Source organism: Notolepis coatsorum, assembly GCF_963971535.1.
Source record: "Notolepis coatsorum genome assembly, chromosome: 12".
In the NCBI taxonomy this organism is placed as follows: domain Eukaryota; kingdom Metazoa; phylum Chordata; class Actinopteri; order Aulopiformes; family Paralepididae; genus Notolepis; species Notolepis coatsorum.
The window spans coordinates 8,464,118-8,481,562 of record NC_140176.1 but is presented as its reverse complement, the minus strand read 5'-3'; positions in this window follow the sequence as shown (position 1 = coordinate 8,481,562).

Genomic DNA, 17,445 nt, shown 5'->3' with positions numbered 1-17,445 from the left:
AGGCTTGTCTCAACATGCCCGGTTCTGCCCAGGACTACGAGACAGGAATAAGGCTGGTACTAGTTTGTTCCCCCAACATATAAATATGGCGCAGGTGAATACAGAAGTAGTTCAGTCCGCAGTTCAGTTCGAGTTCGAGTTACCCAAGTGAAGCCTCACCCACTATGCAACGTGCAGTGAAGTGGGCCCGTATTGCCCCAAGATAGAGTCTTGTTTTATCCTAATACGTTTGTTCAACGTATCGTTCGCTCCTTACTAGTAAGCCTTCATCACGAGTCAAAGACCAAGTGAAGTGAGCAATTGTGTGTCTAAATAGAGCACTTATAGCCGCGTGCGAATAGGATAGTAAAGTATCAGCGCTTGGTTGAATAACGTCCAGTTCAACTTAGTTAATGTGAACCACCGCGCACCGGAGGATCTACACCGGTGAATGCAGACCCCCTTTCCGACTGGATTATTATTATTGCTTTGGACCAGGCTGTTAGAGCGGAGAAGAATCGTCTACACCCACTGCTGTGGGACCTGCCCGTGAGGAGCATCATTCGAGCCCGTCTCTATTGGAGAGGCTGACCGGCTTCCACCTGTGCTGCACGCATACTGGGATTACAGTCGCTGCCTTTCGTCTGCTGAGCAGGGAGTAATATACCGCCTCCGGGAGCCTATTGAGTCCCCGCTGACCCAGACTTTGCATTAGAGCATTGCCTCCCCCTGCTGGCTTACAACCGGTGGAACCCCCCTACCAGTATCCCATAGATATAATTCCTAATATTCAAGTTGTATTATTATCTCATGCGTAATATGAGAATGGACATTCATTATTGATTTGCCTACGCACATTCCTTTGCCTTACAAGTGCATTCGATTAAAGTATATTATGTATTCTTGCTGCTAATAAATACTTAAAGACAACTTTGTGTAGAACCGATTCATTGTGGGGAAGTGTTCTCATCATATACTCGTGTACGGTATGGCCAGTATAATGTACATAAGACGGTAGTGGTTTAATGATACCATACTTGATTAATACAGTCAGGGAATTGTACCCCTCAGTTACAATTACATTAAAACATTTGGGTCCAAACTGTTCCCTATATAATTCCAGTGAAACCGTCTACAACCGCTGTCTAAGTTGTACCCGCTGTCTACTTGTCTCTGCCCAGGTTCGCATGGGCTTGATGAGGCCTGACTACATCCAGAACAACATCCAGAACAACCCTGTGGTGAGGGACAGCCACGACTGCAGGACCCTCATCCTCAGCGTCCTGAACCCCCCTGGCTCTGACAGGCTCCCAAACACCCTGACGCGCCCACGCCTGCCCCAGGAGGTCCTATTGGCCATCGGAGGCTGGAGTCGCGGCAACGGGACCAATGTCATGGAGGCTTACGATATCCGAGCCGGTGGATGGATGGACGTGAGCGTTGAGGCGGAGAGTCCCCGGGCCTACCACGGCACCGTTTATCTCCACGGTCTGGTCTACTGCGTCGGCGGCTTCGAGGGCTTAGAGTGTCTCGGCAATGTGCGCAGGTTCAACCCTGTCACTCGCAGCTGGCTGCAGGCGGCTCCCATGCACTCACAACGCTGTTACGTCAGCGTGGTCGCGTTGGACGGCTGTATCTACGCCATGGGAGGGTTCGACGGACACGTGCGACTGAACACCGCCGAGCGCTACGAGCCGGAAACCAACCAGTGGACAGTGATCTCACCCATGCTGGAGCAAAGGAGCGATGCCGGCGCCGCAGCCCTCCATGGCAAGGTGGGTAGAACTGAGGAACACAGGGTGGTAGATGAACACAAGGAACGTTAGATCAGAAATCAGAAATGTCTTCATTGCCAAGTAAGCTTGCACATACAAAACATGTGTCTGGGTCCTTTGGTGCATCAACATTAAAGGGGAACTCCAACATTTTGGGAAATTAGCTTATTTAACATCTTCCCTGGAGTTAGACAAGAAGATACATACCTTTTTTGTCTCTGTGCGTGCATTTTAGCTTTGGGAATAGACGCTCCGTTAGCATAGCTTAGCTTCATCACTGGAAGTGAGGCAGGACAGTAGCCTTACAGTGCCTTACAGTGTATTGCAAGGTCTGACATTGACCAAACTTGATATGCATGACCTTGGTGGGCTCTAGGTCAACTCCTGAAAAGGGGGTCAATGTCAGACTTTGCAATCAAAAGTTAGGGGGCTAATAACCCTTGCCATAATTTCAGTGCGCCCCCTAACCTTTGATTGCAAGGTCTGACATTGACCCCCTTTTCAGGAGTTGACCTAGAGCCCACCAAGGTCATGCATATCAAATTTGGTCAATGTCAGACCTTGCAATACACTGTAAGGCACTGTAAGGCTACTGTCCTGCCTCACTTCCAGTGATGAAGCTAAGCTATGCTAACGGAGCGTCTATTCCCAAAGCTAAAATGCACGCACAGAGACAAAAAAGGTATGTATCTTCTTGTCTAACTCCAGGGAAGATGTTAAATAAGCTAATTTCCCAAAATGTTGGAGTTCCCCTTTAACAGACAATTAAAAGTAGAATGAAATGAAATGGAATATTTAAACTAAATTATAATATTCTTTCTTATTACAGGTTTACATCTGTGGTGGCTTCAATGGGACGGAGTGTCTGCTCACAGCTGAGTGCTACAGCCCAGACACCGACCAGTGGACTCTGATCGCCCCCATGAGCAGCAGGCGTGGCGGAGTGGGAGTGGCTGCGTACGGAGGACAAGTCTATGTGGTGGGTGCACACGGAGACAAATGCTTTATACTAGATATTTTTATAGATATGTATCATTTGACTTGCAATGCTGCTGCTGTCATTTCCCTAAGTGGATTAATACAGTGTCTGCCTGCCTGCCTGCCTGCCTTAACCACATACTAAAACATTCCTCTCATGTGTCCTGTCCTCAGGTGGGAGGGTTTCACCGTGATAACCGCCTGCGTAGCGCGGAGGCCTACATCCCCTTGACTGACTCCTGGCGCGCACTGCCCGACATGCTCACCCCCCGCAGCCACTTTGGCATCTGGGTGTTGGACGACCTGCTCTTCGTGGCCGGAGGCTACACTGGCTTCACCACCACCTCCAACGTCGAGCGATACGACCAGAGCAGCGACAGGTGGACCGTAGCCGAGAACATGGAGATCAAGCGTTGTGGCCTAAGCTGCTGCATAATGCATGGCCTGCCTAACATGAGCCAGTATGCCGCTCCCCGTGGCGCCCTAAAGTGATGCAGTGACCCCTGGAGGAGGAGGAGGCAGCAGCAGGGGGATCCACCTAAGAACCTTAAATATTTATTATTCCAAAAGAAATCCTAAGACATTTATAAATTACTATCAGCCAAAGGTGGTGACGTTTCTTTCTTCTAGTATTTCCGACAATATCTGTTTTTAGTTTGTGTAATTTAATGTAATATCTGTTTTTAGTTTGTGTAATGTAATGTAATGTAATATCTGTTTTTAGTTTGTGTAATATCTGTTTTTAGTTTGTGTAATGTAATGTAATATCTGTTTTTAGTTTGTGTATTGCACATACTATGAGTACTTACACCCCCAACCCAAGCAGATTGCAGTTCACTCTCTCTATATGGAGGCTACCATCTCTCCTCACTGAGAGATACTGGACACCTGACAAACACACACACACACACACACACACACACACACACACACACACACACACACACACACACACACATATATACGTAAGACAATTATTACATAGTAAACATCAATATACACACATAAGCAAATACACACAAGACGGCAAGCACACACACACACACATGCAAACACACATGCATGCACATACACACACATACTGTACCTGTAATGACCCCAGGCCCAGCCCTTGGTGGGCCTGTTATGATAAAGACATTGGACATTCCCTACCTCCTGACAGTGGTCTCCTACCTGGTCTCCTACCTACCTCTAGTGGCCAGATGAGCCAGATGGTGCAGGCGGCCATTTTGGTCTGGTTAAATATAATAGAGTTAATTTCCACTTATTTGTTAACTTGGGCCATCCCTGCCTTTGTTTGATGTCGTCTCCCTGTCTGGTTGTTGTGTGTCTTATTGCCTTTTGTGTCCAGGTTTTATTATTCCTTTTGTGTTCTGATTTTGTATTCTTTGTTTTTGCCTGGCTGTGCCAGGTGTGGCTCATCATCGTTAGTCTGTGTATATTAGTGTGTTTCTCTCTCTCCTTGTCGTGTCGTCATTTCCTCCAGTACCTTGGTGTTCCCCTGCTCGTCGTGTCTCCTGTCTTCTCCCTTGCCTTGTTGTGTTTGTCTTGAGAGTTGTAAGTAGATTAGTATTCTGTTTTTGTTCATCTTTGTTTTCTCGTGTCTTCAGTTTCGTTTTTGTATTAGAGCCAGCTCGGCTGTGCCATTTATGTTTTCTTTTTGTAACGTGTCGTTGTCTAAGTAAAGTCTATATATATATATATACGTTACCCTGCCGTCTCTGCCTCCTCCATTCCTGTCCGCAAACAGTTCTTATCGCCTTCCCTCACTACCCCACCAATCGTAACAGAATGACGCCACCACGCAAGAACTCAGCGGACAAAGTCACGGAGACGTTGGACATCGTGCTTGGTATGTTAGACAGGGATCTGACCAGCTACTCTCCTGCTAAATGGGTCTTCTGGTTGAAGTAGCGAAGGAGAGTCCAACACAGGCGCCTCAGATGAGGGTTATGGCTGACAAAGTGTGCGCTCATGGAGACAGCTAGGCGAGCCTCGTCTGCTAGCTTAGCTCACGCAGCTAGCCAGGCCTCCACAGCTAGCACAACCCCCGTCTCCTAGCTTAGCTCTTGTAGCTAGCCAGGCCTCCCAGCTAGCACAGTCCCCACTGCTAGCTTAGGCTCAAGATTCATGGTCAGCCTAGTTCCTGAAGCTAACCAGACGTCCACAGCTAGCACAGCCCCGCCCGTTAGCTTAGCTCCTACAGCTAACCAGACGTCCACAGCTAGCACAGTTCCGCCCGTTAGCTTAGCCCCCGCAGCTAACCAGGCCTCCCCAGCTAGCACAGTCCCCACTGCCAGCTTAGGCTCAAGATTCACGGTCAGCCTAGTTCCTGAAGCTAACCAGACGTCCACAGCTAGTACAGCCCCGCCCGTTAGCTTAGCTCCTACAGCTAACTAGACGTCCACAGCTAGCACAGTTCCGCCCGTTAGCTTAGCCCCCGCAGCTAACCAGGCCTCCCCAGCTAGCACAGTCCCCACTGCTAGCTTAGGCTCAAGATTCACGGTCAGCCTAGTTCCTGAAGCTAACCAGACGTCCACAGCTAGCACAGCCCCGCCCATTAGCTTAACCCCTGCAGCTAACCAGGCCTCCCCAGCTAGCACAGTCCCCACTGCTAGCTTACGCTCAAGGTTCACGGTCAGCCTAGTTCCTGAAGTTAACCAGGCCTCAATGGCTAGCACAGCTGCGCCCGGTAGCCTAGCCCCTACAGCTAGCTCAGGCCCCACGGTTAGCCTAGCCCCCGCAGCTCGCAGACCTTTGAGGCCTAGCAAGGCTCGGAGGGCGAGCGGGGCTAGTACCGCTAACAAGGCCTCCACAGCTGATCCGACCATCACTACCAGCCTGGTTCCGGTCGGTGTAGCTCCGGCTGTCACTGCTTCCCCTCCGGCTTCCACGCCCAGCCCAGCCGCTACGACTGGTTCGGTTGTTACGTCGGGTCCCGTGCCCTCATCTCCTGTCCCTACGCCATGCCTCGTCGCCGAGACCGGTCCAGTCTCCATGTCCTGCCCAGCCTCTACGCCTGGTCCGGCTGCTACACCGGTTCCAGGCTCCTCATCTCCGGATCCTACGCCACGACTCGCCGCCGAGACCGATCCGGTCTCCACGCCCTGCCCAGCCTCTACACCTGGTCCGGCTGCTACGCCGGGTCCCGGCGTCTCAACTGGTCCTGGCTCGTCGACTGGTCCTGGCGCTCCGTCTGGTCCAGCCCTACGCCGTGATCGGCGCCCTGGTCCTTGCCGTGGTCCTCACCGTGGTTTCGCTGTGGTCTTTGCCGTGGTCTGCGCTGGATTCTACTCCGGGGGTCGTCGCCGCCGCACCTACGTTCCGGCTCTCCTGATCCGGTCCCTAGTCCGGCGGCTGGAGGGTCCCTCGTCCGCGATCCTGCTCCGGGGTCCTTACCCTCGCCCCTTGGCTCCAGGCTCCCTGACCGGCTTCCTGTTTCTCTCCCCGCCTCCCCTCTCCGGGCTTCTCCACCTGTCCGCCCCCCCCCTCGTCGGGCCTCTGTTCTCAGGTCCAGCCCCCCTCTCCGGGTCTCGGCACCCATCCCCACCCCCCCTCGTCGGGCCTCTGTTCCCAGACCCTGCCGTCTCTGCCTCCTCCATTCCTGTCCGCAAACTGAGTTCTTATCGCCTTCCCTCACTACCCCACCAATCGTAACAGTACCAATGCATACACATATGAACATAGTTTGTGTAAATAATATGTACAGTATACAGTATAAAAACCTCACTTCCGTATTCTTCATTTTTGTGAATAAATCACAATCTGTTGGTTTGATCAAATCAAGGTTTTCAAGGACAGTGGTTCTCAAAGTGGGGTCCGGGGACCTCCAGGGGTGGCCTATTAACTCTCAATGTGGGGTCCTTAACATGAAAACATGAGAACATATACAGGAACATGTGAAGGGAATGTTAAGTGTGTGTCACCGGGCAGTAAGGCTGAGCCCGAACGTTCAAACGTTCGTTCGTTACGCTGACATTCGGACTTTAATTAATGGGTTTGAACGTTCGGTGAAAAAAAAATAAAGGAGGCGCACGGGGTTGAGGCGATGTGAAGCGCTCGGCTCAACCAGTATGGTCTGCCGGCCTGCCGGGCTGTAGCTGGATACTATTGTCTCAACCAGAGCTCTCAACCAATGCAATAGAACAATTTTGATTGACAGGCGATTCTGCCAATTACGTCACACCGCTTGCACCCGCCTCTGCTGTTACCACCAATCGGCACGCGTTTATTCGTTTTTTACTTCCGGAAATGCCGCCATTGATCTGCTTGCGAGAAGCACAACAGACTTACCGTAGCTAATACGTTAGTTCCCCGCAGAGGAAGTAAAAGTCGTAACAAGGTTTTCGTAGGTGAACCTGCAGAAGGATCATTAATGAATACCAGCCTTTTTCGGCCACGGAGCGCGAGCTTCATGGCGGGAGGTGGTTGCGTTGGAAACAACTCTGGCCGAGGGCGGACGGGCGGCAGGGCGCAGGCGTGTTGGGAGCCCGGCGGCGTGAACACTTAAGGTAAATGCAGCCTGGCGGGACCCCTCTGGGGGCCCCCCCGCCGGTGTCTCTCTGTCTCTCTGCCGTCCCCCGTTCCGAGGTAGACGGTGGACGGGTCTGTTGAGGAGCCGAGGCGCGTGCCTCTCTCCCCTTCCCGTCGACCAAGAGTGAATACCTGTTATTGAACGTGTAACACTAACTATATAACGTTAATGCCACAAAACGAATGCCTTTGTTTATCTAGCCCCTTACGTGACTGCGGTGTGCAAGGGCTATTGTTTATCATAAGTAGTAACTTTGTTATGGTTTGTAACCGACCCCAATCGCACAACACAAGACAGGTATGAGAGTAAGCCAAGAACGGGCATTTATTGAAAACAATCAGAAAAAAGGCACTGTCCCTTTAAGGGAGAACACCACTACTGGATAAACAAGAAAAGGGAAAGGCCCAGTGCCTTTAAGAGGCGAGCTGGCTAAGGGGAAGGCAAAGGGAAGGCTAAAGGAAAACAGGGCCGGGGCAAGGGACAAGGCAGGAACAATAGGGAGGAACTAGGAGGACCGGACGGGAGGGACTAGGAGGACTAGAGAGGGGAGAAAGGACAGAGGCCCGCGGAGGCGGGCTGGGGACAGGGAGGACTGGGAGGACTAGATAGGGGAGAAAGGGACAGAGGCCCGCGGAGGCGGGCTGGGGACAGGGAGGACTGGGAGGACTAAATAGGGAGGACTAGGAGGACTAGGGAAAAACAGGGTAAGGCCTAGGAACAGGGCGAGGGCAGGAGCTGCATACTGGGACAGAGTAAACAGGGTCAGGCCTTGGAAAAAGCAATAATGAGGTTGCTGCTCTGCAGCTTCTCCCGGGATGGTAGTCTGGGGAAGCAGGTGGGAACATCAGAGCCGCTCTGCAGACTTCTCTCGGCAGATCTCCGAGGTGGGTAAACGGGGCCGAGAGGGAGAGAGGAGTGGGTTAGCTCAGAGTACAAAGGGGAAATTCTCCTAGATCTATCTGCAGCCTTCGACACAGTCAACCACCAGATCCTCCTCGCGGCCCTCGCAGGAATGGGAGTGGCTGGCTCTGCGCTGACATGGTTGTCATCATACCTCAATGACCGCTCCTACCAAGTGTCATGGAGAGGGACCCTGTCGGCCACCCGCCCCCTGCGGACGGGTGTCCCCCAGGGCTCGGTTTTAGGACCCCTTCTCTTCTCCCTCTACACTAAATCACTGGGTAACATTATCACGTCTCATGGCTTCTCCTACCACTGTTATGCCGACGATACTCAACTCTTCCTCTCCTTCCCTCCCTCAGATATCCACGTCTCTGAGCGGATCTCGGCCTGTCTGTCCGACATCTCCGCCTGGATGACGACCAACCACCTCAAACTGAACCTAAGCAAAACAGAATTGCTCCACCTGCCGGCCAAATCCTCCCCCCTGACCGACCTTTCCATCACAGTCGAGAATGCAGCTGTGACCGCGTCCCCGACCGCCAAGAACCTTGGTGTTGTCCTCGACGACCAGTTGAACTTCTCTGCTCACATCGCAGCGACAACCAGAACCTGCCGATTCCTCCTGAGCAACGTCAGAAGGATACGCCCCTTCCTGACAAAAGAAGCCACCCAACTCCTCGTCCAATCAACAGTCATCTCCCGCCTCGACTACTGCAACGCACTGCTCGCTGGCCTCCCGGCCACTGCCACTAAGCCTCTTCAACTCATTCAGAACGCAGCGGCCCGCCTGATCTCAAACCTACCGAAGTCGGCCCATGTCACCCCACTTCTTAGGGACCTGCACTGGCTCCCCATTGCTGCACGAATCCGCTTCAAGGCCCTTGACCTAGCATACCGTGCGGCAAAGGGAACTGCTCCCGCCTACCTCCGGTCAATGGTCTCTAACTACACACCCTCAAGACCCCTACGCTCTGCATCTTCTGGCCGCCTCAGACCTACTCCTATCCAAGCTCCGGGAGGGTCATCAAAGAGAAGTCGCCTATTCTCAGTCCTTGCCCCACAATGGTGGAATGAACTACCCACCCCAGTTAGGACAGCCGAAACACGTCCAATCTTTCGCCGTCGACTAAAGACTCACTTCTTCAACCATTATCTGAATAATAAAAAAAAAAAAAAAAATCTAACCCTAACTAACCATACTGTCATGCACTTGTCCTAATAAACTAACCTACACTGTAGCACTCAACACTTTGATGAACATTGTTACTCAGCTGATAGAGTTGTGCTCTTCCTGATGGCTTGTCGTACAGAACTTGTAAGTCGCTTTGGATAAAAGCGTCAGCTAAATGACTAAATGTAAATGTAAAACAGAGCAGGTGCAGGAGAGGTGACTAGTCCCAAAAACAGAGTTATCAAGGTGGCAGAATCTTCGGTGTTATATACACACTGTGAGTAAACGTCCCAAACACAATCCAAGTGAATAAAATATCTTCGGTGTGAAAACACACAGTGAGGCGATGTAAAGGCCAAAATATTATCCCAATGAAAACAATCCAAAAATGGCTAAAACGCTGGGTGAGTGACTGTCTGATAAAAGCTGGAAATCTTCAGTGTCTTAAAACACACGAAAAACGGAATTGGATAAAAGACAGTCATAAAAACTCACCCAGGCGTTGTGCGTAAAGAGCGTTGGAACAGAACGGGGCGAGAGCGTCGCCACCGGGGAACCGGTTGTCCAAGCGGAGGTCTGAGTGGTGCGCGACTGCTTGGAGTACGCGCCGGTACGAAGGGCGCATCAGGCGCGGAGGTCTGAGGGGTGCACGCCTGGAGTGAAGAGCGCATCTGCTGCGTGGAGGTCTGGATGCGCGCCTGGAGTGAAGAGCGCATCAGCTGCGTGGAGGTCTGGATGCGCGCCTGGAGTGAAGAGCGCATCTGCTGCGTGGAGGTCTGGATGCGCGCCTGGAGTGAAGAGCGCATCTGCTGCGTGGAGGTCTGGATGCGCGCCTGGAGTGAAGAGCGCATCTGCTGCGTGGAGGTCTGGATGCACGTCTGCTGCGCGTCTGACGCCGGAGATGAAAACAGCATAAACAGACAGAGGACCTCCCGAAGGAGTCTTGGTGATAGAGAATATGATACCGAATGATACGGCATGTTACGGCACGACCCGACGAGGAACAGAGGGGAAGAGCCAGGTACTTAAAGCCCACAGGGGAACCAATTAGAATGCACCACAGGTGCGTGAAGGTAATTGATACTTGAAACTAAAGTGTGTGTTCGGCACAAGACCAATCAAACACACAATGACAGGTAGACCAAGGTGTGGCCGCTGAGAGCAAACGAGAGTAACGAACGCGAGGGTGGGGGCTAGTGAGGTGAGTGAGAAGGGAATTCCTTAACAGTAGGCTTAAAGGAACAGAGAGAGTAGGTGAGCAGCGGACAAAACCTCACAAACTTTGATGCAGTAGCTTGTTTATTTTCTTCTGAGTGCTTTGTTTAATTAAACAACATGTTTTTCACCAATAGACTATGCAATGCCTCCCTCCGTAGGATCTATAATAATACAATAAAAAAATATATATATTATTAAAAAATTAAAAAATTAAATGTATTAAACTTTTTTTTTATTAAAACATTTAAAAAAAACGAACGTTAGAACGTTCGTTCGATAAACCCTGGCGAACGTTCGAATCCTAAATACAGGGTTCGGGGACAGCCTTACCGGGCAGTAGTTATGAATGGACTGCATTTATATAGCGCTTTAATCCGAAGCACTTTATAACTTATGCTTCACATTCACCCATTCACTCACTCACGTAAACACACACCGATAGCAGAGGTAACCATGCAAGGTGCAAACCTGCTCATCAGGAGCAGTTAGTTGTTAAGGGTCTTGCTCTTGACAAGGGACACTTTGACACGCTGCTGGGAGGAGCCAGAATCGAACCGGAACCTTCCAATTACCAGACGAACACTCTGCCTCCTGAACCACTGTCGCCCCATGAAGTCATTGTCTCTCAGTGTGTGTGCGCGCGTGCATGTGTGTGTGCGCTCTGCGGCAGGTGGCCAGGAGCGCACAACAAGACAGTATAAATATGGAATATTAATACAGTCTATTCCACTAGCGTGCTGTATGATGATGACAATACATTTGAATTTAATCTCAATTAAATAAAAAAATCTAGAAAACGATTAAAATTAAAATTGTAACCAAAGTTACTTTACAAAAAGATAAGTTAGAAAAAGTATACCCATGCATGGGGACCCTTCCTACTACAACACAGTACCAGTATAACCAAGCTGGTCTCCCAGCAAGACCATCAAATTACCAGTTTAGTGAACATCACTTCTGATGCTGACCTTCTCTGTATACTACACGTTCACAAGAAAATATTTGGGGAGACTGCATTCTCATTTTGTGCACCCAAATTGTGGAATGCACTGTCAGCTTTCATCAGGGTTCCCTGATTGCTGCTATGTTTTCGCTTGTCATCCCTTGGTGGGGTGGAGGGAGCCATCAGAGATCAGTTAATCCTGGGCTTTCAGAAGGTCTTATATTCTATTTGGACATCCTGGCTCTAAACATGTCTTTAACTCTTATATAATACATTTCAGGATTGAACTGTGGTCCTAAACGTGATGTGACTGACATCTGTTCATATTGATGAGTAAGTAGATAGCCTACAGTCTGTGTAAATGGGTAGCCTATGTGTGTTTATGTGGGCATCAGTGTTGTAGTGTGGTATCATTGACTTGATAAGACGGTTAATTTCAGCAAGGAGTTACTGCTGAAATGCCAGATAACAGGTTGAAAACAACATACAACAGGAAACTGTGAGCCAAAATAAAACTGCAGATCGCTTACTGGACGTCGTAAAACCCCCACCACCAGCAGCAATGGCTCATCTGTGTAAACAGTACCACATTCTGGGGTCTGAGTGTGGCCCTGAGTGTCAGAATATCCTTGTCAACTTAAGAAAAGGGTATATTCAAGTTTCAAGTTTTTGAAAGGTCATTTGTTAGTTTGGGAGGAGCAGATCACCATAGGTGATTCTCTCTTCAATATATATTACATATCTGGTGTAGACAATTGAATATGGTGTTAAACAGGTATTCTCTAGTTATAAGCTCAGTACTTTACAGGGTTTAAAGCATACTGTGAATACTGGACAAAGGCTATTCTTAAAACATAATTGAATATAGGTGTGATCTTTCTGTCTATCTCTCTCGGAGAATATACATGTAGAATATACATATTTATAAGTGTTAGATTCTGGGGTATTAACTGTAATAACTGTTTATCATGTATTTCACATTAAACATATAAGAATATGTCATTCATATTTCATTACTATACATATATCAGATCAAGGTAAAGGGTCCAACTATCTGTTAGCACATCAGTGCTTGGTATCAAACTAAAGGAAATTACATACACATTGAATATTACATTGGAAATTATGAAGTAGAAAGTGTTTTCATTGGGGTCATTTGCCACAACAAGTACTGACTTGCTTCTGAGTAACCGGGGGAGGTCAAACTGCCACGAAGACAGAAGGAGACAAGGTCACCTGGGCTGCAGGACAACACACGCCCATATATAGACATGGAGGTCTTTGGGGAGGCAGAGATGAAAAACCCAGGGACAGCAACCTCTTGGTCTACTATGGAGACATTTCATTGGTAGAGACAAATGCCTTGGATATAACTCTGATTGGCTGAAAATAGTCAAACCCGTGATGTCATATTGAGTATAAAAACCAGATCTAAAGGGTTAGACAGGAGGCCAGACAACACCCAGTCTGGTCTCCCACCGCTGCCATCTGAGAGTGTATTGTGAAATATGTGAGTAAACCATGATTAACCACTGTTTTGTGTTGTCTAGTTTAATGTGAGGTCATTACACTTGGACCAGGTTAACCATGTATTGCACAGTATATTCCTTTCATTGACAACCATGTGAATATGTGTGTGTAGACTTGTTTGGTAAAGCCAATTTGATGGGCTATAGGAATAAGAGAGTATCTATAACCATGTATTCATTATTTGTTGAATGATTTAATCCCTGTATGCCTAACCTGCTTTTCCACCTTGGGCCTCAGACAATAAAATATGAGTTGAATTCAAGCTTGGTTGTTTTGACTACAAACTTTATTCTCCCTCTGGCTAGTGGAGTCAAAATGGGGAAACCATTTCACTATCCTTCTTCTCTCCATTTAGCAAGCTGTGTACTAACCTAGGATGTTTACATAATATACGACAGTAGTCGAGTCACTAAATCTCGAGTCCCCAGTGTTCGAGTCCGAGTCACCAAAGAGGAGCCCAAGTTGAGTCAGAGTCGAGTCTCCATTACCCTAGTCCGAGTCCAAGTCATCAAGGTTGAGTCCACTCCACTCTGGCAGTCAAAGAGCTGACATACAAATAAAAAAAGGTCTACATTAAACAAATGAGACAGCGGTCACCATGTCACCATGCACCCTTTGACCCCTTGATTTGAATTTTTTTGACGAAAGTGCACTTTATTTGTACTGACCGAATCTATTTATTTATTGGACTTGACAGATCAACAATGTAGGGATCCCGTTCTGGCAGTGTCATGTCTCTTGTGCTTTGAAGTGTCATGTCAGTCTCTTGTCCCTGTTTTGTCTTGAATGTGTAGAAATGCAACTGTTTGCCGTATCATGCTCTAAATTGCCCCTTGCGGGACTAATAGCGTTTTTTAAATTGAATTGAATTGAAGTGTGCCTGGTCACTGATCTAGAGTCAGCTTCAGTCTGTTAGTTTGACTAAGAACATGAAGACAAGTGTTCCTATAGTCACTCATTGATTGATTGATTGAAAACTTTATTAACAGATTTCAGAATGGGTACAATACAGTACGGCTCAATACAAACAATTGCAGATGCAGACCAGAGAAAGACTTTCGTCTTGTTTACATCAGGGTTCCCCATTTTCCCCACTGATCTAGAGTCAGCTTTAGAATAGCACTTCTTGCACTGTGTGGACCTTGAATGTTGATACCTCTGACACTTCAGAGTCTTCGTTATCGTCAGTATTGTACCGGGTTGGTATCAGAATACCTGGGTAGTACTGTGGTATCATGTAAACCCTATAGTTCACTAACCCTACACACAGTTTACAAGTATCCAGCAAGAAAAACAGCTGTTCTGCACATCAGAGCTGTCACTCATCACTCAGCAACTCACAGTGCAGCATGCAAATAAAATGTGCACAATATTAAAAGTATTTAGCTTTATCTTGGTCTTCATCATGATCATCATCATCATCATCATCATCATATCCATTGTTATTATGAACAACATTATTAACATTCCTTTTTTATTGACATGATTATTTTAAGAAATTAGAACAGACTTTATTTAATGTTTCCTCTACAGTATTTCTGCATTTCAGAGCATGCCAAAGTAAGGGTTCTGCATAGTGCTGGCTATACGAGGGCCAAGAGTTAGGTTCCTTTATAAGAAGTTGGTATGTACAGGCAAGGGATGGCAGAGCAGATCCAGTGATGTGTAAACAGTCCCAAAGCCCCCCACCCATCCTCCACCCAACTGATCAAAATATCCACAAATAGAGTGTCTGCCATATCGTATAGAAAGTTGAACTGAGCTAAAAAAAAAAAAAATAGCTCAGTAGAATGGAAGAGCCATTAAAGATTGCTAATGTGTGTATGTGTATGTGCGCGCACGTACCGTTACATACAGTACGTGTGTCTATGTGCCTATGCATGATGGGCATGTAACATGCAGGTAACATTGTTTTGTTTGTGCGTGTGTGTGTGTGTGTCTGTGCATGGACACTCGCATGCAGGTAAGGGTGTTTTCTTTATGCGTGCGTGCGCATGCGTGCGTGCATGTGTGTCTGTGTCAAAATGCAAAGGAATGAAAAACAGATGCTCCACGACAGCACACACAACCCCTTCAGTCACATGACAGTCTCTCGTGCGGTCGCCACACCTTCTACTGCTATTTTAAATAAGTGGTATTCATTACTTAAATGAATTGTCTACAGAATATAATCCCTAAATTCTATCACCACGTACAAAGGTTGAATCCAGATCTATAGATTCAGCAGGTTCGGACGATGACGTCAAAACAAAGTGTGTTCCCATGACAACAACAACAACAACAACAACAACAACACAGTGAGATCAGTGCTGGGACCCTGCAGGTTAGTTTTGGACCAAGCGAGCATGTTGGTACCACAGAGAACTGGACTGCATTCGGTTCCAGGTGAAACGCTTTGTTCCCACCGCTGTCTTCCCTGGAATCGAGGGGGGGGGGTCCTCAAAATGCCAGGATGAAAGATTACTGCCGAACAAGGTGGGATTCAGAAAGTGAACATCTACATTATCTCGATCCCTTGTTTTCCCTCCCTTCCACAAAGAGTATCAAATGCAAGCTCCCGGCACAATCCAATGCCCCACAACAACGTCAGTGAATCTGCACAGGATCCAACAAGTATAATGGCTAAGAATTCCTTTCCCCGTATTCCTTTCTGTATTGTCACAGTGAAAGGGTTAACCCTTTGGTAGTGTGGCAGTGAAAGGGTTAACCTTCTGTATTGTCGCAGTGAAAGGGTTAACCCTTTGGCAGTGTGGCAGTGAAAGGGTTAAAACAATAGCAAAAAATATTCCAAATAGTTGTAACGAGATCTAAGGTAAGTGTTCCATTTCCACCGCTGGCGTTCCCTCGTCCAACCAGAGGGGTTCACTTGTTGTACGTCAGGGATCTCATCACAAGAAGGCTCATTAACCCTGTCACTGCCACACGACAGAAGGTTAACCCGTTACCATCACACAACCGACGGTCGCTAAAGGAAGGAAAGGACGGCTAAGGGGAAGACAACGAGGGGAACGCGCTGACTTGGATCTGAACGCAGCCCCGGTCATCTACTTCCACAACGACTCGCGACTCAACCGTGTAATTCACAGACCTGGGATCAGTCTATAGAGTTGAGGTCATAGTTACGAATGCAAACAAACACCTCAGGCCACTATGAGTGACATATTGGAAACTACTGGCTACAGTAGTGAGGTGACCTGTGGGAGAGCCCACGCTGGGAAATCAAGAGGGGTGTAACGATGAAACACACATTTTCAATTTTCATATGAATTAAAATGTTTAGGTCATGACTCCATTTTCGACCCTTTATGCACTATATGTGTTCATACTACAGAGCTCTAATGATATGATTATATATACTACACAGCTTGGCGTGGCTCACAAAGGTATAGATTTTATTACGAAGTCGTAAACAATGAAAACGAGCCTTTAACATTATGCTAACAGCAGTTGCCAGACCATACCACCAATTAACGGACAGAAAAAAAGGAGTCCTTGGGAAGTAGAACGACAGAAGGAGATACAGGTCTAAATTTTCGATACGCAGTTGAGAATTTTCCGATTTTGTATTGAGATTGTTACACCCCTAAAAATAAGTATGTTTACATGCGTAAAGTATTCCAGGTATTTGTGTCTTCATATTCCGACCGTGACTATCTACGTCTGATTGAATAAACAGTATATTCTGAATGTCACAATGGAAACCATGCAGTAAACACATTTTTTTTAGTCAGCTGACCTACAGTTCCTGGGTGATTCAGAAGTTCACTGGTCACTTTAATTTCTTGCCAGCCAGAGTAGCCTCTAGAATTAAAAAAGATGAATCGGACACAGGAGAAACCTGGCAGAGGTACCAGCCACAGACAGAATGGACACAGGAGAAACCTGGCAGAGGTACCAGCCACGGTCAGAATGGACACAGGAGAAACCTGACAGAGGTACCAGCCACAGACAGAATGGACACAGGAGAAACCTGACAGAGGTACCAGCCACAGACAGAATGGACACAGGAGAAACCTGACAGAGGTACCAGCCACAGACAGAATGGACACAGGAGAAACCTGACAGAGGTACCAGCCACAGACAGAATGGACACAGGAGAAACCTGACAGAGGTACCAGCCACAGACAGAATGGACACAGGAGAAACCTGACAGAGGTACCAGCCACAGACAGAATGGACACAGGAGAAACCTGACAGAGGTACCAGCCACGGACAGAATGGACACAGGAGAAACCTGACAGAGGTACCAGCCACAGACAGAATGGACACAGGAGAAACCTGACAGAGGTACCAGCCACAGACAGAATGGACACAGGAGAAACCTCACAGAGGTACCAGCCACGGTCAGAATGGATCAGCATTTAGCTGACGGCTGGTGTTAATTAAAGCCCTGTCTGTGCTTTTCAATGTTAAA